We start from the raw sequence: 24,392 nt of genomic DNA, 5'->3' as shown, positions 1-24,392 counted from the left end.
GTTATGGCTATTTATGATATCGCCATCCATGCACGTAGTGCTTTACGACAAATCAGGGTTTAGGTTATTCCTAAAATTATTTGGGTTAATAGGCCATGGTAGAATAAAAATAAAAATGGCTTTATTTGACCACGGCCTATTAACCTAAATAATTGTAGGAATAATTTTAGGAATGTTGGCAGAGAAAGTGCTAGCTTTTATGTCAGCGGAGAGGAGTACGTCAGTGTGTCAAGGAGTTCACAGTCCAAAAATAGAGACAACAAAAGAATGGGAGAGCGGCAGAGGCAGGGTAAATTTTGAAGACACATTCCTTGGTACATTCCAGCAAGATGGTCATGGAAATTCAGTGTAGAATGCATGTATGCTGAAGACATAGCTCATCCCTTCTCTCTGGGCCTACAGAAAGAAAATGATTAAAAATGCTCACCTTTCTTGAGTATCTGGGACCACATGCAGAGTATCTGGGACCCCAAGCAGACCACATGATGGATTGTGTCTGTGCATGCATTCCCTAACACATGGTTAGTGTGGTTAGTTTTGAAAGCATTGACTGTCAATTGGGGGGGGCGTTCCTTTCTGCTGAACAGGTAATTACTGCTTTTAAAACTGTGAGATCTGACCACCTCGCAGATGCACATGCATAAATCTGCGGCATACATGCATACGTGTATGCTGCAGATTTGAGCGTGATCGTGTCATTTGCTGATTCCGGGGTATCTGAAATTCTCAGAATTTCAGCTCTTCTTTAAGGAATTAAGAGTCCAAACCTGTGCACATTAGTGCTGGCTGTATGAGCGTGCCCCTGATGCTGGGTGTCGCAAATGTGCTGTAAGGCACATTGTGGCACTCAGAGAGGAGGGGCCACTGGCGCTGGGCCAGCACCAGCTGGCTCTGAGCCTCAATGCCATTCAGAGGGCCAGCTGGAGCTCCAGCAGTGCCGGCCAGCAGTATCGGGGTGGGGAGGAGGCAGGGAGTGGGTGGAATGGCGTTGGGGGAGGAACCTGGGCAGGAGGAGGGCTGGTTGGCAACCTTCAGTCTCGAAAGTCTGTGGTATAAGCCTACAGCACCCGGTATTCCCAGGCGGTCTCCCATCCAAGTACTAACCAGGCCTGACCCTGCTTAGCTTCTGAGATCAGACGAGATCGGGCATCCGAAGTTCATGTCAAGTCAGAAGGCCTGACATAGTCTCGCTCAAGTCTGCGCTGGCAGAATAGTCAGCACAGACTTGAGAAGCCCTATGGTGGGGCTTGGGGCTTTCCCCAGGGGAAGGGGGCTTTCATCCCCTTCCCCCAAGGAAACCTCTGGCAGCTGCCTCAGGACTGCAGGATGCAGCAGTAGTTGCTTTGGCACCAATACACCCAGCAGCGGTGCGGCCTTTAGGATTGGGTCGCCCATTTTGAGAGTGAGGAGAATTTCACTTGTTTTTTTTTTAAAATTACGATAATCAATAATGTGAGCAGAAAACAATAATGTGAACCACTGTTCCATTACAAGTCTTAAATTTACAAATATTTCTAAAAGAATATACAACCGGTAATGAAGTTTAAGTTGCAACAGTTGTTAGTATATGGTAACCAATAACACAGGCCTACAAAATTGAGGGTCAACCTTTCCCAACCTTTATGGTGGTTTGATATGAATTTGGGGTGCTGATTCAAAAAATGGCATCCATTTTTCCCTATCATGTCTAGTTTCGGAGATAAGGCATAGTTTCATTAGTGAATGGTTCAAGCAGCTTCCTCATGAGGAAGCCATGGTGTAGGCTTCCTCATGAGGAAGCTGTTTGAACCATTCACTAATGAAACTATGCTGTATCTCCAAAACTAGATGTGATAGGGAAAAATGGATCCCATTTTTGGAATCGGCACCCCAAATATACCCAAGAATTGATGTAACTTTTAAGGAAGCAAAATGTGTGTTGGCCTATGTAATTACATACAAACTTGTCCACTTTCTGCCTGGCAGTCCAAGTGACCGCCAAGTAGCTCCACTGGATCCTGAGTCTGTTTTGGGCCGCTGGCCCAACACAGAGGCTCAAAATTCTATGCCCACCCTCAAGTTGACGAAGAATTGAGTAGGGCTACTCGGTTTACCCGGGGGAAGTAAGTTACTTGTCCTGAGTAGCCGCCAGTGCTGCCTGCGGAGTGCACAGGATGCAGCGGCAGCCATTTTTGGCGCTGTTGCAACCCTGGCCAACAGGAGCGCAGGATTGGGCTGTCATTCTTTCAGGGGCTACAAGATTCTCTGTTGTTTTTGCAGCAAACCAGAAAGTGTCAGAATGAAATAAATGGGTATTTGCTTCTAAGAAAGTTTGTGTCGTTTTGTTTTTTTAAACACACACATATACAACGTTTGAGAGGCTCACATGAAAAAAACAATAACCAACCCAGCTCCTTGAACCAAACCCATGCATCTCCGAAGTGAGCCTGTAAGGGAGACAGTGGCTTGACTGAGAAGCAGATGTCTCAACGTTTAAGACTTGAAAAGAAAAGCTGCTTGCCTCGTACAGAAGAACTGTTTTCAGAGTGTGCAAGCAACATGTGTTTTCCAGTCCACTACTATTCAGTGTTCCACAGCTGCTGGGGGAATCTCAGCAGACTGCGGATTTGCTTATCTGTGTAAACAGGGTGTTGGCTGCATTTGTGAGTTGTAAATCACAGTGAGAACAGGCTCCCGTGTGTGTGTGTTCTTTTAAACTCATTCTGGTGGCATTAAAAGTTGAAAACTTTCTGTACTTTTTTTAATGCAGCCAAAGAAGCATGGATCTTGCATAGTCCTTCTGAGCTGATTTCAGGACACCCCTGTAATCAGTAAACAAGATGACGCCTGGAGAGGAACAATGCCTGAACCTCTCTTGCTGCTAAGCGACTTAGGGTCCAATCCTATCCAACTTTCCAGCTCCGGTGTAGCTACAATGCAGCCCTGTAGTAAGGGAATACATGTTCCCATACCTTGAAAAGCCCCAAGTGACTGCCCCTCCACTACAGGATGTAGCGCACACCCCACTGACACACCAGCATCAGCACTGGAAAACTGGATAGGATTGGGCCCTTTAGTTGATGCAGTCACAGACTTGCTTCACATAACTGTGCATGGCTTTTGAGACTGCACTAAATGTTCGCCCATCCTTTTTTTTTCAGCGTGAAATGAGTGCATCAGGGAGACTAAAATTTCCCCCTACCCTCTAATCTTAATTCTACATTTTATTTTTAGGTAGAATTTTATAGCTGTTTGGAGCCATTGCTTCCTCTCTCTCTCTGGTTGGCGGGTGATGACAGCAAGACAGGAGGTGGGCTAAGAGAGACAGGAGCTGCTCCAAGGCCGCTCTCTAGGTTGTGATCCAGTGTCCCTAAGCAGAGAACACCAACAGAGGCCCACTGTTTAGGTTCCAATTAGACATTTCCAGAGGAGCTTGCTCTTGTGTCTTCAGACTGTAGTGCGAAAACATCCCTTAGCCACTTGAGCAGCGCTGCCAATTCATTTTGCCTAAGGCCAGCCTAACGCTTATTTAGAGACCTGTAAAATCTTGGCTCTTGTCTGGTGTGCAAAACATCTGAAAGATCTTTTCTACCTGCTTCACACAAGGACTTCTTTCACCATTTTCTGTTAACATTTTATGTGTTTCAGTTCCAGTGTCTCCAGGTGGCAAAACATCAGTTGGATTTTCAGTCTTCCTCCTTTTTACATTGGACTCCCACGTCAGAGTACACTTAGCAAAACACATTGATGGAGGGGGGAAAAAAACCCTCAGTGAACTTGGCTGGGCATGGGTTGATACTCTCAATCCCTACCAATATTTTTGGTTTTAATACAGCACTTTACAGTATCTCTTTCTGTTGAGTTTGCTAAGCTCATGAGCTTTAGTTTCTGACATCACCTGTTGATATGGAAATGAACAAATGTACTGTGCGAAGTCATAAGTGCTCATAACCTCCTCATTGGGATAAGAACAGGAAGGAAAGAGTTTATAGGAAGTTTTGCTGAAGGGGTATGTACAAAGGAGTACAAGGAACTGGCCTGAAGGCATGTGAGGCAGCAACCTAGCTGGGTCTGGGTCTGATCGGTGCTTGGATGGGAGGCCACTTCGGAACTACATGTGCACCACCATGAATTCCAGCATAGAATATAGTGGGATATAACTGTATTAAAAAGGAAGGAAGGACTCGAAAGAGGAAAAGCAACAGTGACATATGATAGTGGCAGCAGGCACGATGAGAAAATGGCACCTGTGAACTGGGGGTAAACAGCTGATCTAGCCAGAATGGTTGGCAGCTGGTCAGAGGATCCGTGCTCTTTGTAGGTAACGCAAAAAGTAGAAAGTGAATTTGGCAAGGCCTGGCGTGACAACCTGGAATGCTGATTGGGAAAGCCTGTGTGGCAGCGCAATGCTGCTATGGGAAACAACCAAGGCTCCTGGGGCCTTGTTGTTTGGTGGGAGTGCAGAGGCACTGAGAAAATTTAGACTATAAACAGGGGCGGTGAGGCGCAGAGCAATGAATGAGACACGGCAGACATTCATTCAAAGGGTTGATGCAGGGAGAGCTGAGCCGGAAGTAGGACGGTATGAGATCGAGAGAGAAGTCTGTCCTCCCAGTTAGCTTCCTCAGACTTTTATTCATTCTCAAAACACATGATGCAAAGCTATGCAATGGGGATAATTACTGAAGGTTGCTAAGATTATACTGGCTGCCTACTAGCTAGTTCTAGCTTGACCACAATACACATTCCTGAGATATGATTCTGTTGTTCACAGCACTGGGTTCAGAGTCATCACCAAGGCCAAGAGTTTGCTCTTGCCGCGCAGGTGCAGAATGTGTTCTGCTGTTGCCACATATGCCAAGGCATCTCAAAATCCAGTGCTTGTGCACATAAATACTACAGCCTGGAAGGAGGGAGCTCAGCACCAACCCACCCATGTAACTGGATGCAGGGACATACATGTTGTGCCACATGGAAGCAGAGGAATCATATCATAGTTCCTTAAGGAGAAGGGTCAGGAACAAATTTCAACACTGGCTGAATTCTGGGGATGGAGGAAAATGCCTGCAGTTCTGCTGTACACCTACTACTACAAGGCAGGAACTGTACAGTGAATGTAGGAAGACCTGGATTCCCATATTGCACAAACAGAAAACTTCAGTTTAATTTGTTCGACAACAAGCTTGAAAAGTGCTGATTGTTTAAATATGACATGAAGTGGAAAGGGAAGGGAGAAGTATTGCTTTCCAAAATGGGAAAGTATTCAGCATTTGCGCTAAAGCTTCTCTATGCTATTTTCATTAAAGCAAATATTGTCAACTGTCCATCACTGTCAGAGGTACTGTACCATGGCACACTGGTGTGCCACAAGTGGTCCACAGGTATGCCACAGGAATTTAGGGGGAGGTCATTAATTAGTAGGGCCAGTGAGACCCCCACTGGCAGCATGGTGTGCCTTGTCAATTGTCAAAAACCTGATGGCATGCCTTGACCATTTCAGCGCCTAGTCAGTGTGCTGTGAGATGAAAAAGGCTGAAAATCACTGGGTTACATAAATGCTTAAATTAATTCCATTAATGTATTTCCTCCTTATTTATTAGAAATGAGCAGCCCATGTTGATAAGCTGTAACATTTTATTTTTTTAAAAATCCTATTTGAGACTTGTCAATTTAAAAACACCCTTAATGTATATTTATAGAGGGCCTCAGGAGGGCCTCAGGAGCGGCCTCAGTGAGAGCTGAAAGCCTTAGGATTCTGGGAGCAGCTGCCCCATGTGGTGAATGCTAGAAGGCTGCCTAAGAACCATGCTCGCAGGACTGTGAACCTGGCAACTAGTGCAGTCTGAACAGGAATGCCTAGAAAAGCCTTTCTGCTTGGGCTAAGTTTTTGCCCGAGCGACAAAATCTCCTTGTCTCTGCTCTTTTCCTTTCTACGACACTTGGCTTTGTTACTCAGCCACAGATTCTGGTGGGGTTCCTGACTCCCAGCTCACCTTGCGGTCCCGACTTCTGACTTTGCCAAAGTTGTTGCCTGCAGCCCAGTCCTCACATTTTCAGGTGTTTGACAGTTTTCTTTGAATTCTTGGAAAGAGGATAAATTTCCTTTCCCTAAGAATTGAAGGAAAACGGTCAAACATCCATAAATACCGTTTACGGTTTGCTAGAAATAGTTCAAACACATACTTCACCTCCAGCAACAGCAGTCCCTCTCTACCACGGTCAGGTAAAGGCACAGGAGATGAGACATGTGTGAACATGCATGACCAGTATGTTTGTGTAGTACCTGAAGAGTCAGGACCTGAGCCAGAACAGAGAAGTGATGCTATCGGCCTTGGCAGAGTTGGTCTGCTGGCACCACCTGTTAGGGCACCAGAATCTGAGGAGATGAGCATCTATTTTGATGCACAAGATTCAGATTAAACTTAGAGGAAATAGTAGTTAATGATAGAACTTTAGTATGGTATATGGTGACAGCAGCAAGGATGATATATGCGAAGTATTGGAAGCAAGAAAAAGTGCCGGATATAGACGAATGGCTACAAAAGATGATATATATGATGGAAATGGATAAAATTACGAGAAGTTTGAATGAAGAAATGTTAGAGAAATTTCATTTGGAATGGTATAAATTTAAAGCCTACTTGGAGAAAAATTGGAAGGTTAAGGGTTCATTATGGTTATTAGAATGTTAATAAGAATTATATAATGAACAAAAGTTTATCTTGGTAAAAGAATAAAATTATAAATGGTTAAAACGCTGTGGGAAGTCCGGGGGGAGGAGGGAGGGGGGAGTGGAAATGAAATTTATATTGAAGAAAAATATGTAGAAATGTAATGAGTGAATTGAAACTTGATGTTTTGGATCTACTACAGATATAATGTATTGTGAAAATCTCAATAGAAATTTATTTAAAAAAAAAAAAAAAGATTCCTAAGAGAGGCTCCTCTTTGCGGTCCCTTCCCGAAATGTTGCTAAACAGTTTTCAGGTGATTCCAAAACTGCACTGTCTTCTGCCAATCAGGAAGCTGGCAATATATTGGGTTGTTTTTTTTTTAAAAGGGTCTGGAACCTGGAATGCCCACTCCTGTTAAAGTTACTGAATGCTTGTGCCCCTAAGAAAATCAGCAGAATGCCACTTCCTCCAATGAAAAAATGGAAATAGTTACCCAGGATGTTCTTGTTGGGCTTCAAATTTCTTTTTTCTCCCTTTGGTAAAAGTCTTGTCGGTGTGGGCACGCTTGTGTGTACTGTGGATGCCTCCCCATCAAGGCTTTCCTTGGGGGGGAACAATCGTGCCCTGTGCAATTTTCCTGCAGGTGTCTCCAGGTGTCAGCTGGCTGCCTCTGTTTATTTTTGGTTTGCTGTGTACAGGGAAGCAAGCCAAGCCACCAGTAACAAATCTGGGCAAAGGGGTCAGGGAAAGAAAAACAAGGCCTGTGCGGCAGGAACCATTCGAGTCCAGGGCTCTGCTGGCAAGGCCTGACTCCCGTTCCTCTCGAGGTGCTACTTAAAAATTGTTCCTTGTTTGACTTGGACAGAACTTCACAAAAAAACAAGGCCCATGTGAGATATGTACAGGGCAGAAACCAGATGGAAGCAGGTGTGCTGCTCTTTTGAGTTGAGTTCTACCAAAGGAATACTTCCTCTGCTGGGTTCTGTGGTGGCCCCCCCCCCCAGTCTGTTTATACAATTTATTTTCCAGGGGAAAATTTTTTTGCTGCAAAACTAGTGAAGGATTCATTTGCATCTTTTTGAACTTGGTTGTCCCCATTCAGATGATGTTTTGAAAGCACTACTTTCTCTTGTACTCAAATGAAACTGGGGGTAGCCGAGGAGAGATGAACGATTTTAATTTTAAACATTTTCTTAAGGCGCTCCTGGCTTTTATAGTCAGTGGAGATTATGACGATTTTTCTAACCTTTATAAACTTGTTACGGTGTTTGCCAGCCTGTCCTGGAATGGTCTCAGGCCCCCGAAGCACTGGAAGAAAAAGGATCAAAGAAACAAGGAGGGAAGGAAAAGGACTTTGTAAAGGACACTTGTACGTTCTCTACACCAACAACTGCCCCAAGGTACAGGCACAAGAACTTTCAGTTTAGACAGCTTCTGCTCCTTGGAGGAGCTTTTTCTTCAGGGCAGAAGTTCTCTCCCTCACCATAAGACTAAGGACACAAGACGAGTCCTCCTAGATTAAGCCAAAAACCTACCTAGTCCAAGATACAGTTTCCCACAATTGCCAACCAGATGTCTCTAAGAAGCCCAGAATCTGGAGCAATGATGTCACTAGGTTGGGTGCCAGCCAATGCCTTGCTCCTTGTGACATCACTGGGGCATCACTTCTGGCCTGTCCTCTTGAGAAGGCCCCCAAGCGGCTCCATGCCACCTTCTGCACCTCTCGACACCAGGGGTCACAGGTAGGCCGGTTTCCTAGCTGGATAACACCCCACCATGCCTTTGTTGGCTGGGGTGCTAACCAGTCTTGTGCTATGCCAACCGACTTCATCAGCATGCTGGGGCGCTATCCAAGGAGGTAGCCAGCTGCGCTGAAACTCCTGATGTCGGGCGCTGCAGAAGGAGGTGCTGAGCCAAGTAATTGGCTCAGGAGGCTTGCAGTGGATTCATTTTGGTGTCACCATCCCATAGTGTCACCTGGTGCGGTTTGCCCCCGCTCACACTCCCACAGCGACACATCTGAGCAGGAGATGAAGACATGCCCTTCTTTTGCAGCTGGTACTCAGAGGCTTGCTGCAGATGAAGGTAGTACACATCCATCCTGACTAACTGCCATGGATAGTCTTGTCCTCCCTGAATTTCTAATCCCCTTTAAAGGCCATCTGAGATAGTGGCTGCCACCACATCCTGTGGTAGTGAATTCCATTGATTACTATAATTATGTGGTGTGTGAAGTCCTTTTCTTCTCCCACTATCTATCAGTTTCTTTGGGTGATCCTTGGTTCTAGCTGCATGAGACAGGGAGAAAAACCTCTATCTAATTTCCACACACCATATATCATTTTATAAGGTGGAAGCTTGGAAGGCAGACCGAGAAGTGATGACCATGGTATAAAGGATTACATCTGGAAGAGAAGGGTTCTACGAGCTGCCCGTGGAACTATTATTGTAGCTTAATTTGTACTCTACTATGGAGCTTAGCAAGCTGCCCTGGGAATTTGCTTTGGCATGGGAAAGGTGGAATATAAATTTCTCAAATAAATAACAAATAAATAAGATTCATAGCCCACACCTATTGAGCTCTGCTGTTGCCAGAACTGGCATTCTGGCAGCTGCAGCTATTTTGTTGTTGCAAATGGCACTCCAGAATGTTGACAGAGAAGCTGGAATAGCGCCACTTGTGGTGGCAGGGCAAGAAGGTCTGACAACCCAGGTAGGTTGGTGGGAGAGTGGAACATGGTGGAGGAAGAGCAAAATGGAAGGCAGTGCTGGCTGTCTAAGTAATATGAATTGGGCCTCTATGGAAAAAAAAATTAGGACATGAGAACTGCGTCCCAGTAGTGGACATTAATATCTATTCTTTTTGCATCCCAGACACTTGTGTCCCAATGTATGTTAGATCTACTTTTTTATTTTTTAAATGCAAAAGTAGGGTTAGGGCTGGGATAAGAGGCTTAGGATTTATAACGTGGGCTTTGTTGCCCAGTTATAGTGAGATGCCAAAAACCAGATGTGAAAGCATAGGGGTGCCAATGACTGGGACACATTTGACGAGGCACAATTGTCCAGGATGCACATACTCTAGTACCAATGCATGCTGGGGCCACTTTATTTAACTTTACTTTATATTAACTTTGTTTTTGGCATATCAACCAAGTTTGACAAAGATAGGGTGGGAAGAGAAAGGGCTGCAATCTTATGCACACTACTCTGTTAGGAAATCCCATTGAACACAATGGGATTTACTCATCAGTAAATACGCACAATACACTGTAGATTAAGCATTTATGAGAAACAATCTTGAGGTACAATGGGCTCTTCGCAAGCACGGACTGACCCTTCCTGAATCAGATGGGCAGTTTGAGGAACTCCCAGAAGCCACTTCTGGGTTGCGTTGAGGCCCGTGACCCATTTTGTTGGCCCTGCCACACACCCAAATGCATCGCAAAAGTGTTTCCCAAATTGTGTGAAATGCTTCTGCTGTCCATTCAGGTGCATGACAGGGCCAACAGAGCAGGTTGTGGGCCTTAAATGGTTGGCAACCTTCAGTCTCGAAAGACTATGGTATAAGCCTACAGCACCCGGTATTCCCAGGCGGTCTCCCATCCAAGAACTAATCAGGCCTGACCCTGCTTAGCTTCCAAGATCAGAGTAGATCAGGCACGTGCAGGGTACCAGTGCGCCTTAGCGCAACCAGGAAGTGGCTTCCAGGAGCACCGGATACTGCCCCGCAGCATTGCAGCCAGTGTGGTCCATGGTGCTTGTGGCCCCCAGCTAGGAAGCACTATTTTTTAAGGGGACATAAGCAGATGCTGATGGTGGCATCTCCGGACCGGGGTGCGTGCGTGTGTGTGTCCCAGAGCCACACCATCACTGTGGATGCAAAGGGTCCACTGTAGTCATTTTATTTGGTACAAGTCCATTTTGAAAATCTAGCATGTTTACCGCTTATCCTTGGTAACCTGCCCTGCCTTCTTGTAGGCAGCAAAGCTGTTAATGGTTAACTTTTTCAGTGGGACATTCAACTCTCCCTTATCTGCTTGTCTTAAGTATTTCTGTGCCGTTGAAGCTATCCTAGTGCATGCCCCCCCCATCAGTAACAGGGGCCATAGTTTGACCTGAACAAAGGGCTGAAGAGCCAGCAATGATGGCTCCAATGGCAGAGTTGCTTCCACACAAACCATAGGCAAAGTGCTCTTTAATCTCTTTCCTGACCAGGAGAAAGAGCAACAGTGGCTTTGTTTGGCTCTTGACTCTGATCAGGGTGACAGTCCCAATTTACACCTGTTGTCCCTGCATCCCATCTAGTTTAGCGCTTGTGCTGGATTTGTCCCTCAGGCCACAGGGGTACTGAGGCTACCCCTGCAGCCACTTACCACTGCATAGCCGCAGGAGGGTAGTGACAGAACAGAACTATCTCCTTGAACCTGGGAGGCTCTTCTTGTTCTCATCTAAGGGCTTTGACAAGCAGGGCTTTGACAGGGCAGACATCTAAGGGCTTTGACAGGCTCTGTCTGAAAAGCAGGTGACAACTGTGCTGAACCTCAGAGTTTATACACACACTAGGAGGTGTGCGTGTGTGTGTGTGGGGGAGATTGTTCATAAGATTTGGAAGTTCTTGTTGTCAGCACTGGGTAACATTTGACTTGGAAACGGTGTGGCAACTAAAACAAAAGACAAACCTTACAGGTAGCTATGAGAATAATTTGATTGTGTGGTCATTCAGTGTTGAAAGATTTAAAAAACTGCACAAACAACTTATCTACAGAGCCTTTCTGAAAAAGTTGTGATCTAACGTTTACCCCTCTCCGGACACTTTAATTCTTCTCTTTCTTCTATATCCGTTTATATTGATAGTCTTCCTTCCTCCCCTTTAGAAAGGGGGTCTGTGTTTGCTCTTTGCTGTTAATTCTCTCCAGTTTGGTTTTCACTCACCTTCTTTTTTCTTCTGCCTCCCCCAACTCCCTTATTCTTTGATGATTTTGCTTGTTGCCTCTTCATAAAGGCAATTTTTATTTATTGGTTTGTATTTTGGGGGATGTTTCCAGGCATATATATTGATTACATTTCATGTTTCAGCTCTGTTTTGCTGCATTTTAATTGGGGGCTTGATTTTGTTTATTAACTGTTAATAATAAAATAATAATAATAATACAGGCATTTATATACCGCCTTTCATGGTCTTCAGATTTCTCCTCAGACTTTATTTTAAGGCGGTTTGGGCTTGAGGCTTAAGGGTTGTTTTTTTTCCTATCAGGTTTTAACATTTAATCAATGTATTAATAGTTTTGATTTGGTGACACTTCTTTGGTGTGTAGGGTGAATTTATTTGGGGAGGTAATTATATAAATTATTTTTTTTAAAAGTTAATATAGTCAATATAATATATTTTAATCAATCAATTACTTTTTATTATTTATTTGTTCTTCGTACTCCTTTTCATTCTTAAATGCGTCCTGGTTTGGACAATAAATTATACGGTCTTCCTAACTGTAATGCACTCCCAACTGCTCGCTCTATATCTGATTGCATCTGGGTCACAAGTGGGGCTGAAGAGCTGAGCTGCAAAATGGGAGAATTTGGGCAGAACCAGGTTTTCACACTTGGAAAAAGGGGTTTAAAAGCCCTTTGCCTGAGTCTCACCTACGCAGGAAAGGGGCGAGGAGGTATTTAATTGTGGAAGGGGTGGGTCTGTGGAATGAAGGGCAGATCGGAAGTCTCTAGGGGGGATAGATTAGGCCCTCAGGCCTCTAACTGCCTACCTGTAGCATAAATATGTGACTCAATCTGAAACTTACTGAAGCCAGAGAAAAATTCCTGTTTCTTTTGCTAAGTCTTGGATGAGGCCCAGGACCCTGGTGCCAGCTGCCCTTTGATTTGAATGTATTATGGATATGGAACTGTCACTGCAGCAATTATGTTTTCAGCTCGCTGTGTATATTACACCTGTGGGTTTTATTGCCAAGGTGTGTGCTTGCTGTGTGGGAAATTCCCAGATTGAAAAGCAGTTGCCTTCACTAGGGCTGGCACCAGGTTGCTGCAGGTCTTGGGGCACTGTGCTGCACTGCCCCCCCCCCACAGTGCTTTCCATTAACCAACCAATGAGGACATACTCGGCTGCCATGATACTGAGGTTTCAGATGTTGGCTGACCTGGATGGGATCCTTGATGGTCATAGGCCCTTGGGTCAATGCGCAATGCGGCTAACCTAACACCACCCCGTCCTCTACTTTAAAATATCAGTGAAACAGTGAAAGATCCATTTGAAGGTGTGTTTTATCTCAATTGGCTGTTTTGCTGTCCAGGGAACACAGCTGAAGCCCCTCTGCCTGAAGACTGCAGGAAAGTGGGCACACTCAGTATTCCCCAAACAAGTGCATATCTCAAGTACTCTGGCACCAGTCTATCTATCCATTTTACGCCTAATAAAGGTTGACTTGACTTGACTATCTATCCATATTTTGAATTTTCATTGATTATGCTGCCACTTTTGAATCAGTGGTGTCAATAGCAATAAAATGAGTTTGGATTTTAGGAGAACAGCAAGATTTTAGGAGATCCAGTTCTCTGTGAAACTTAAAGCAGCCTTGGAAAGCGGCACACATATTGCTATTTCTGACATGTGAAGTCCACGTGTGGCAGGGTGTGGATCTGTACCATGGGAATGTGCTTACTTCATTCTGTGCAAATGTGTGCATGTGTAATATGGACATCCTTCTGAACAGATGCACGTACAACTGACTTAGTACCCATGACCAATGTGCCCTCTAATTTTTCCCTTTGCCCATAGCCCTATGGTGGTATGTGTGGTCACCATCCAGACTACTTGGCAATGATGTTATTGTCATAGCTGAAGATGAGAAGCTGACAGAGACTGGCAGGGGGGCACAAACACTGCCACCTACACAATTCAGCTTGGCAAATGCCAAAATCAAAAGTCAGTGGTCACCAGCCCTCGCACCATTGCCTTTAGGTGCATGAGGCTTTCATTACAGCTGTGTGACCATGGTGCTACACAGCTTACAGGGAAGGCTCTCCATGACTCTTGCTCCTCTTCTGGTTGGCAACCTTCAGTCTCGAAAGACTATGGTATAAGCCTACAGCACCCGGTATTCCCAGGCGGTCTCCCATCTAAGTACTAACCAGGCCTGACCTTGCTTAGCTTCCGAGATCAGACAAGATCAGGCATGTGCAGGGTAACACTTCTATGGGGTGACAAAATCACAGATACTGGGGGAACTGCACACATGTTTGTATATGTATATGGGTGGCTCATGCATGGTGGCAGACATGTACCTTCCTGAGGCTGGCGCTCACTCTAATGCAGGTCCAAATGCACTCTTAGTTGGTAAAGACTAATATTGTCACACTGCTTTGTACGGGGAAGGTCTCAGGTTCAAACCCTTCCACCATCTTCTCTAAATTTCTGGAGAGCTGCGACCATTCAGCGCAGACCATTCTGAACCAAATGGACCACTGGTCTGACTCAGTACAAACCAGCTTCATACGTACACTTCTCAGATTGTCCATATAGGATCAGCTGGCTTATTTAAACAAAGTTTTACAGTTCAGAAGCAAGTAATTTCTTACTTCAGTCTCACTTTTGTTTGATTTTTTTTCCCCCAGCGAGTCCCCATTGTAGCATAGTGAAAATGATCTGTCTCTCCCAATTACATTGATCAGAAGACCAGGCAAGTACAGCTATCAGCAAAAATCACAAGATAGAGATCCCTTCCCATATAATTACAGGGTGTGCCACTGTGCAGATGTCTTCATGGAAAGCAGGAGCAGCCCGCAATTAGCCAGAAGACTTTTACATCAAATGTGGTTATGAGCAAAGGGTAGCTGTGCTGGTGGTGGGGAAACTTCTGAAGTTATTTTTGACTTGACAGATCTGGGTATAAATAGCTGTATAGTGCTTTGCAAAGCTATTATATCTCTGCTGTCATTTGAGCTGAGGTGTTCTTTTGGCATTAACTGATTCTAATCCCTGAGAAGTGGATTGCGTCTGAAAATACTACACGATAGAGATACCTCACGCTGCATTTGCCTTAGATTGGAAATGGGGGGGGGGCGAACACCCCTTGAGAGAATTGGAAAAAATATATAATTTAAGAATATAAGAAAATATAAATTAAAATATAATGTAATAGTATAAGGAAAAGAATATTAGAAAAGCTCTGCTTGATCTTGGATCTTGCAAGATTGTCTGAGTTCCAAGACACCTGCCTGAAGAGGCTGCAGAAAAGATTGGGAACCACTGTCTTAGGTCATGATTAGATGTGGTATTCCTTCTCACCAAAGCCTGCTCGAAACATTACTGACTGCATTATGGTATTTAGGGTCAGCAGAATGAGAGTTCCATTGCCGCCTGGCCCAAATAAGACTGGGCCAAAAATTCAGGGCTGGCTCCAGGATATGCTGGGCTCTGGAGCAAGGCCCGGTTATAACACCCTGTACATGCACCACCACACCTATCAGCCTACAGGAGAAAGTGGCATGGCTTGCTCTCTCTATATATGTGCGAGTGGCTCTTAGTTAATTTGCTTATCTTATGGATAAGACATAGTCAAAAAGGTAACCTACATGATCCTGCCAGCAACAGGATGAAACACCGGTCCTTATCAGAATATTATCAACCTTTAGCATGTACCACAACATATTAATTCAGATTCACATTTCTAGGACTAGCGGATTATTGTTTCACTTTCAGCATGACCAACTAGCAATTTGTCATTATGAATTCATTACTGTGGTGAAGCAATTTAATTGTTTGTGGGAAGGAGAGGAAGGAAATCAGAATGAAAGCAGGCTGAGCAAAGAAATATCATCTTAATGCATGCTGCAGGTGCCTGAATCTTGAACAATGTTCACACAATGCATTACTGCAGAAATATTTGAGGACCAAACACTATTTGAGCTGATGTTGTGGCAGTAAGCACAACATCCCCATCATTAGTCACTAAGCTTTCTGCCATCAGAATCATCAGTAACACAGACAAAACTGCTAAGCCAGTGGTTCCCAAACCTTTTATCGCTATGACCCGCTTTTTAAAATGACACTCTGCTGGGACCCACCCCCTCCCCCCAAAACAGCTTCACTTTACCAGCTGCTCAAGCCTCTGTTTTTATCCATTTTACTGGGGTGGTGGTAGGAACCGCCTTCTGGAGCATTTGTTGAGCTCCGTGTTCCATGTATCAGGACTGAATGGTGGCCTTACATTCCCCTTCACCTGACCTTCAGTAAGAGCCAAGGCACATTTGTTTACTCATGAGTAAGCATGCACATGTCACTTGGTTTCACATTCCATAGGACTCAATATATTGTCCTTGCCCTCTTGGAGGGCTTCCTCTCTGGGTGTTTTTTAAGACCAGTTTTTTTGGTTCATTGGATCAGGACCATTCTGGTGGCATTGTATTCCTCTCGGGCTGCCCTTCAAAGTGGGCTGAGGCATGGTTGCCTATGTGCAAGTAAACATCCATGTGCAGCGCATACTCCATAGGGCTCAATACATCTTCCTGGTCAGCTATCCGTGTGTTAGTTTCAGGACCCACCAACAATCAGGTGGGGTCCCACAGTATGGGAAACATTGTGCTAAGCTCAACATGATTTCACACAGAATTCTGAGGCCCACAATTGTGATCAAACAGCTTGAGCAGTACAGGAGACTTAAGAACAAAAGACAATCCTGCTGGATTGTCTTGGTCCAAAAGTGGCCAACCAGGTCCTTTGGGAGAGCTTGGACCTGAATGCTACAGCCCTTCTCAGTTGTTTGATTCCCCTCCCTAGAGCAACTGGCATCCAGAAGTATATTGCCTTTGAATACGAGGTCCCTTGTAGGGTTCACATCTTGCTATCCATGATCAAGAGCTCTTTGCATATATGAGAATAAAATGAAGAACAAAGAATGATTACGCTATTGTAAGAAACAATGAGAAAAGTGCCAATGAACAAAATGTATAATTAATTGCTGTTTAACAAGATCATTACTTAAGTGGTTGCTAGTTTATTAATGCCTTATAACTTTTCTTCAGGTATAGCAGCTTCAACAGAAGATAAGATGGAAAAATATGCATGTATTTAAATATCTAACATAACCAAAGACTTTGGTTGAGTAACAATAACATCTTGTGATAATGCCCTGTTTTCATTACATTCCAGTATAACACAACCATCAATGCTGCCTTTTTGTAAGGTTCTGGGTGAGTGTATCTTGAACAGGGCCTCCATGGGAGACATTTTTAAACAGACTCCTCATACGCTTTGACTTTCCTTGCCTCAAGCTCCTCCATGGCTTGTCTGCCTGCTCCAGAACTTGACCACCAGCCTTTCTTACATCATGTCATCTGCCTGGTTTTTCAGACCCTGGCCTGTCTGTTCTAAAATTGAGCCCTCAGTGGTTCTGGAGCCCATTGTTTATTTTTCACTTTGGCCAAGTCTCAACACTTTGGCAGAAGGTCAAACCCTGCCCTGCACTACAAGGAGGTTCTCAACCTGGGAAGTGGAAGGGAGAGGAGCTTACAGGATTCAAGATAAATAGAATTGGTTCAACAGACTAGCTTAGTCATGTGATTTATTAAAAATGGGACTCCAACTAAGAGCCCAATCCTGTCCAACTTCCAGCTCCAGTGTAGCTACAGTGCAGCCCCATGGTAAGGGAACACATGTTCCCATACCTTAAGAAGGCCCCAGTAGCTGCCCCTCCAACACAGGATGCAGCGCAAGCCCACCGGAACAATGCACCAGCACTGGAAAATTGGATCGGACTGGGCCATAATTTGGCACTGGATTTTTTAAATGTAAATTATTTTTTGATACGAGTGGTAACAAAAACCAAAGGCAGCAAGAACTGTTTTAGGAGAACCTTCTTTTCTTTTTTCACAGAGGATGGAATAGCTCTTCTAAGATGGCATGTACTGCAATCCATGAATATATCACCTAAAAGAAAGCCTGTTTTGTCCTTCACAACTATTATATGTATTATGAGGGCATTTGTGCAGATATAATTAACATTCATATGATTAATTGACTGAGGTTTCTCTGAGTGAGTGTACTGAAAGTATCACATGAACCCCTGGTGAGAGGTGCACCATATTTTAGCTTTTCCACTCTGTGATGCTGGGCAGTCCTAATCTATAATTAAGCAAACCAAATACTGCAATCCTTACTTTTATGTCACATCATAACCTAGTGAGCTCCCAAAACTGTTCCAAAAATTATTTCCGCCACAAATCCACACTTCAGTCCTCCATGACCCACCAAACATTTACTTCCAGAGGCAATTCCTGATACAATCTGAAACTCGCTTTCTCCTGCCAAACGCTTTTTTCCTTTGGAAATGGGAGGACTCCCATTGTGAAGGGGATTGAAGCGAGGAGTGGGAGGTCTTTTTCAATGACTGTAACGTTCTGGGGGTTTCCCCTTCAGATTTTGATAGCTTTCTTAGAGGTTCTTCCAAAGACGGCAGCATTCCAAGTTCAAAGGCATCTCAAACCGCACGGCAGCACAGCTGAAAGCCTGCACTGCACAAGAGAGCTCGAACGTTTTCAGAAAGCTCGAAGACTAACCCAAATGAAACAAATGTCAACCTTGTTTATGCTGCAGATGTTACTGAACACTCTGCGAGAAACCTTGAATTTGCTTCTCCTTAGAAAAGAAATATGGTACAAAGAGAAGGAAAGAAAGCAAAAAAAATGCAAACAGGACCTCACCATATATAAGCCAAGCCTGTGCTGGTTCTTGAAAATAACCACATTCACGTTTCCACCAAATGTGCATTCTACATTTCTACTATTGAGTACCAAGAGCTCCACACAAATCGTGATTCATCCCCTCCCCACAGGCAAAAAATATTGCCTATATTGCATGCTTTTTCATGACTCTGTTCCTTTTCATACAGTGCGGTTAACATTACAGTTCTTTCAAGTGTTTCTCTGGCCAAGCACTGCCTGTAGCTGGACCTGCACCTGCTGCTAACTTAGCTCAGGGGTGTCAAACCTAAGGATTGCGGGCCATATGCGGGCACTACTTTCGCTGAGGCTCTGGGAAAGAGGCTGCAGAAGGCAAGGGACACTAAGGGGAAGGCATAGACCAAGAGGAGTGGGAGAGAGAGACACTGTCAAGGCACTGGGAGAGCCCAATTATCATGTGTGCCCCCCTTTCAGCAGCACTGCTTTTGCTGAGCCATCACTTTGCAGAGCACCTCTCAGGTCCAAATCCTAACCAACTTTCCAGCACTGGCATAGCGGCGCCAATGGGATGGGGCAGCCCATACGATAATGAGAATCTCCCATATTTGATATTAGTATGACTGTGATTGGATTATTTTATCTTCTGTCACTTGCAGCTGAGTTCCTATGTAACAGCAAAGCACTGTTGCGTGCCGCTTAACAACTGTTCGCTTAACGATGGACAGCATATATGACGGTGGGTCACAGCACAATAAAGATGCTCTTTATGAGGCCACTGTGTCTCATTAAGACTCATCACGGCCTGCAGCAGCCTTCTGGGGGTGCAGGGGGCCCCACGCCAGTCTCCGCAGGGCTCCCCAATATGCGGAGACTGTCAAAATATCGATGGCGACCCACTTTCAGTTTCGTGATTGCAAACTGATCGTTATCTGCACTGTCTCTGCATGTTGGGAAGCCCTGCAGGCAGGGGTTCCCTGCACCCTTGGAAGGCTGCCGCAGGCTCTGATGGGTCCAGGCAAGTCTGTACGCCCCTTGACAGCGACACAATTCTGGTGATCCTATCGCTGCCTCTCCCCCCGCAAGAACGTACAGCAGGGCTCAAACTCCCCGCTTTAGGGGGAAAAAATGGAGTGACTGGTTACCAAAACCAAAACCAACCCTGGATACTTCCCTGATCAAATCTAGCTTTTCCTTCCCCAGTAATAGTCAACCCTGATAGAAATACAAGACAAACTTAATTTTTTTTTTCATTTGCGCAGTTTCAATGAGTCTCTCTCATATAACAGTAATGGTTAATTTTAGGGCTGATAACATGCCAGTATTTTTAGCTAAGTGGTTACTGCATGTAACAATTTAGCATCAATGCCTCTGATTTTCAGTTTATCCCTTCCTTTGTTCCGGGGGGGTTTTTTTTTTCCTGCTTCTCTAGAAATCTTTCTGTAGGTATATTTACATAAAAACAAAGAGGGTGGATCGTTTTGTTCTTCCCACCCCACCCACATTTGGGGGCTTATGCCACTCTTTCTCTGCCCCTGAAAACTTAAATCCTCTTGTGTTCCTTGTCTGAAACTGTAATCGCAGCAATCAAAAGAGTAGATTTTGGTTCCAGGTGAGAAAGGAAAGGATATTAATCCTCTTTAAAGAACCAAAATGAATTTATCAAAGCATAGCAAAAGGAAGCTGAAAAAGAAAAAAAAGAAAAAAAAGCCAACCTCATGGGAAACCTTTGTGAAATCTGCTGGAACTGGCTCCCATCTGCCATCCAAAGCATAAACAAACATTAAAACTCCCATACCGGATCAGACCAATGTCCATCTGTTCCAGCATTCTGTTTCAGTGGGGCCAGCCAGCTGCTTCTGGGCTCTCAGAATGCAGAGGCCTTTCTCCGCTTGCATACATGACCCCCTGCTGATTTTTGGCACAGGAGAGCATGGAAGTGGAACCCACAACCCCAGAGGCACAAAATGAAGGAAAGTAGCACGTCTAAACTATTGAGCCATATCAATACGGCAAAATTTCTAAGATACAGGCCATGCTTCCTTTCGTACAAATGACTATGTCTCTAACTCTGATCCAGAATCAACTGATTTGTCCTTGACCACTGAACACAGCATAGTGACACTGTAGGGCGGTGTTTCTCAAACGGTGGGTCGCGAGCCAATCTCAGGTGGGTCCACATTCATTTCAAAATTTTATTTTTAATCTAGGAGGCTTGATGCTACCATGGTATGTGACTGCATTTTGGGAGAATGTTACAGACCAGTACTTTTAACAGGCTACTATGTATATGCTTTTAACAATGATATTCAATGGGACTTACTCCTGGATAAGTGTGGGTAGGACTGCAGCCTAAGATTGTTAAAAATTTCCCTGCTTGATGATGTCACTTCCGGTCATGGCACCACTTCCAGTCGGTCCTGACAGATTCTCATTCTAAAAAGTGGGTCCTGGGGTTAAAAGTTTGAGAACCACTGTTGTAGGAAACTGTGTGTGAATAGTTTCCCAGCACACTTCGGGCCAGACAAAGGTGTGGGGGTGAAGACAATGCAGTAGCTGTCCACCTCCATTGGTTAATAGGGCTGGGGTCCAATTGCCACACAAACATTAAAGCAATCCTTGCTACTTTGGTAAAAAGACAACAGGCTGCCCAGGGAAGTTTAGCTTAGCAATGCTAGAAGCCCTTCTGTGGCATGTTGTGGCAGGACAAAAGGTACACCTGCAAACACCAAGTGTGTAGACTACAGTATGAGTGTGGTCATCTACTCATGAGTAACCATACATGTGCAACCCAGTTTTCCATAGGGCTCAATACATTTTCATAATCTATCAGCTTGTCAGTTTCATGACCTGCCAACAATTGGTTCCTGACCCACAGTTTGGGAAATACTGCATTACTGCATTAGATCCAGTTTTATGGAGTGGGTCTCAGAGGTTGCCATCTTTTGGAGAGGCATAAGCGCTGTGCTTTTAGCAGCTTTCTCAGGCAGGAGAGCAGCAGAGATGAGAAAAGATGCATCTTTCTTCCTGTCCAACACCTTTTAAAAGCACAGGGTCTGAGTCCTTAAAGGAACAAAATCCTTATGATTAAAGCCTGTTAAGATCCCATTTACGAGTATATATGCCTTTCTCAGATTAGCTGATGCGGCCTCAGTGATTGCTTCCTTGTCAGTTTGCATACACATCAAAGACTTCTGGTCACAAGGGCTGGCTAATTACAGCCAATGGACCACCCCCCCCAAGGGTCTAAGGACTGCTTGTGAGGTTTGTAAACATGCCAAGAAGCTCAAACTCACGTGTGGAAGTCTTACCATGTACTTGGTCCAGCATGGAAGTTAATCACAGAGGCAGATAACCGCACCAGAGTTAATCATAACCAGAAAGAAAAATGTAATGGCAGGTGCGAGGGGTGGGGCACTAAAATAGTACATCCAGTCTTCCAGGATAGATGCATGCAGGGCACAAACCAGCGAAAGTTATGGATACTTAAGTCTTACTGAGTTCAGAGAATTAAGCATGCACTCAACCTTCTCCTATCTACCTTATATATCTAAAAACATATTTACCCCACTCTCCAGCCAACAAAGCACTCAGTGCAGCTTGCGTTAACATTTTGAAAAGTAACAGCCCATTAAAAAACAAAACAAAAGGCATACAGTATTTGGTATTATAACCGTCTACTTAAAGAATGATGGTGCTTTGATTCACAAACTTCTCCTTCTGCTCACAGGGCAGTTGGTGGCTGAACTGGCCTTATGAAGGGAGAAAGGACCCACTCCCAGCTAGAGATGGCAACAGTGATACTGCACCTTGATGGTTTCTTTTGGGATGGGAAAGTGGTTACCATTGGTGAAATCATGCCCAGCGATGTCTCTGCTGAGACATGACATTACATCCATAGCAAGGTGCTGTTGCTTTAAAAGCGGCCCAATGAGTCAAGCTGGACTCAGCCCTGGGAATTCTGGGTTCATATTTCCAGCTGACTTGAGTTACCTTTGATAAAAAAAAAGGAAGGTATAAATCCTAGTAATAAAAACAAATAAATAATAAAAAGTAATAAAAATTACAAAAAAAAAAACAACACAAAAAACACCACACTCTTCTGCAGTTAGGAACTTATTACAGGGTAGTCTTGGGCAATTCACTATCTCTTAACATGAATTTCTTATCTGAAACCTGGGAACAGTAATCACCTTCCTTCAGAGGGCTGTTGAGGGGATTAAACATTAAAGGTGTCAACTGCCTTACAACCATTTTTTTTAAATTTCCCAACTGAAGGGGTGGTAGACGAAGACTACGATTAAATAACTATCAAGACTGGTGACAAGGATGTTCGAAATTGAGGCACTGCCCTGTTATGAAAACATCACCGTGAGATAAGCTGAAGAAGCCGATAAGGCTGTATTCCCCCAGCTTAGAAGAGATAACTTATCTCCTTATGCTCCTTATCTCCTTATGCTCTTTATCTAATAGACATAGCCACAGGACTCAATTAGAATGTATGCATTCAAAGGGCAGACTTTTGTTTTGTGCCTTTCCAGCTTGTTCACTTCTGGCCTGTACACCCAAGCCAGAATTGTAAAGGGTATGAGGAGAGAAGGATGAGGGGAAAAGGCTCTGGAACAATGGGGTGGTCCTAGCTAGAAAAATAAAGGTTGACCACAACTGGATGCTAAGGAGGAGGGATGTTCCTTGGAGGAAGGATACGGATGGGATAAATGGAAGGGATAAAAGGGATAAATCACAGGATGTGGTGATGGTATCTGGCCTGGATACCTTTAAAAGGGGATTGGACAAGTTTCTGGAGGAAGAATTCATTACGGGTTACAAGCCATGATGTGTATGTGCAACCTCCTGATTTTAGAATTGGGCTATGACAGAATGCCAGATGCAAGGGAAGGCACCAGGATGAGGTCTCTTGTTATCTGGTGTGCTCCCTGGGGCATTTGGTGGGCCGCTGTGAGATACAGGAAGCTGGACTAGATGGGCCTATGGCCTGATCCAGTGGGGCTGTTCTTATGTTCTTATGAAGCAGCTCACCATCCCTTTTTCTAAAAGCCCAGTTTAAAACACCTGTGCAATCCTTTTCCAGTCCAGAAAAAATGTTCTTCCAGGATTTCAAAATTCTGCAGCAGTGCCCTGGAATAAAGCCATAAGGAAGCAGAAAGGCTGACATTTTTTCTTTTTCTTTCTTTGCATGGGTTCTCTTAGCTGCACTGTCATCCTTGAGGTCATGGTGGAAAAAACTACAAGCAAAGATGGCAACCTCCAGTTGCAGAAGAGAGAAGCCAGATGCAGTCCCCAAGTCCAATCGTCTGTTGACCAACAATGAAACGTAAAATAATTGTTGCAGTGGGGCAAGGTTGTTATCTCGGAGATATATTTGAGTCTAAAGCCAAAACCCAGCTGGTAATCTACAGAAGCAAACAGACATAATGTTTGCATACTAAATGTTTGCTAAATGCTTAGCTGTGGAGAAACGTAAGTTACCTGGATGGATGAATATCTTCCTCAAAGATTTCACCGAGGACTGTGGGTTATGATATGATAGACCGTAATTCTGCTTTTTTTTTTTTCCTTTTGACAGAGGCTGCAGGCGTTTAGCAGGATCGATGCCTGAAGAAATTCAGCAGCTGCATACTTACAACTGCCTCTCCATGTGAGAGAAAGCATGGCTTACAGCCCAACTGTAAGGGGCCCTTATGCCTGTCACAAAGGCGTCAGCTCCAATGTGCGAGTGGCCTGGCCACTGCCACAAGTGGCTGGGTCTGTGCAACAGGGGAGGGTGGATGCCCATCAGAGCAGTAAGCATGCGCAGGGGTCCGGAGCAGGAATGGAAGGAGGAGGGGTGGGTAGGTGGGCGGAATGGGGAGGTGATGGGACAAGGAGGAGGGCAGATCCCAGGAAGGGGGCATGTTCAGCAACAGCAGCATCTGCTGAGTCCCTTCTTGGGCCTGACTCACCTTCCCGGGTCAATATGGAGGTGTGCCAGCTATAGATCTGGCACAGGTCCAAGTTCACCTAAGGCAGCTGCTGGGGCTAACTCCAGAG

The 24,392-nt window shown here is 44.6% G+C and overlaps 1 protein-coding gene and 1 pseudogene across 1 annotated transcript in view; both read right to left on the bottom strand.

Moving 5' to 3' along the window:
* CFAP299 (cilia and flagella associated protein 299) overlaps nt 1–24,392 on the bottom strand; it is a 304,423-nt gene that overhangs the window by 70,277 nt on the left and 209,754 nt on the right. The window lies entirely within an intron of this gene.
* On the bottom strand, nt 13,748–13,866 carry LOC136656772 (5S ribosomal RNA; annotated as a pseudogene).

Source organism: Tiliqua scincoides, chromosome 6 (assembly GCF_035046505.1).
Source record: "Tiliqua scincoides isolate rTilSci1 chromosome 6, rTilSci1.hap2, whole genome shotgun sequence".
NCBI lineage: Eukaryota > Metazoa > Chordata > Lepidosauria > Squamata > Scincidae > Tiliqua > Tiliqua scincoides.
The sequence above is the reverse complement of the archived record's forward strand: the minus strand, read 5'-3'. Positions and strand labels throughout refer to the sequence as shown.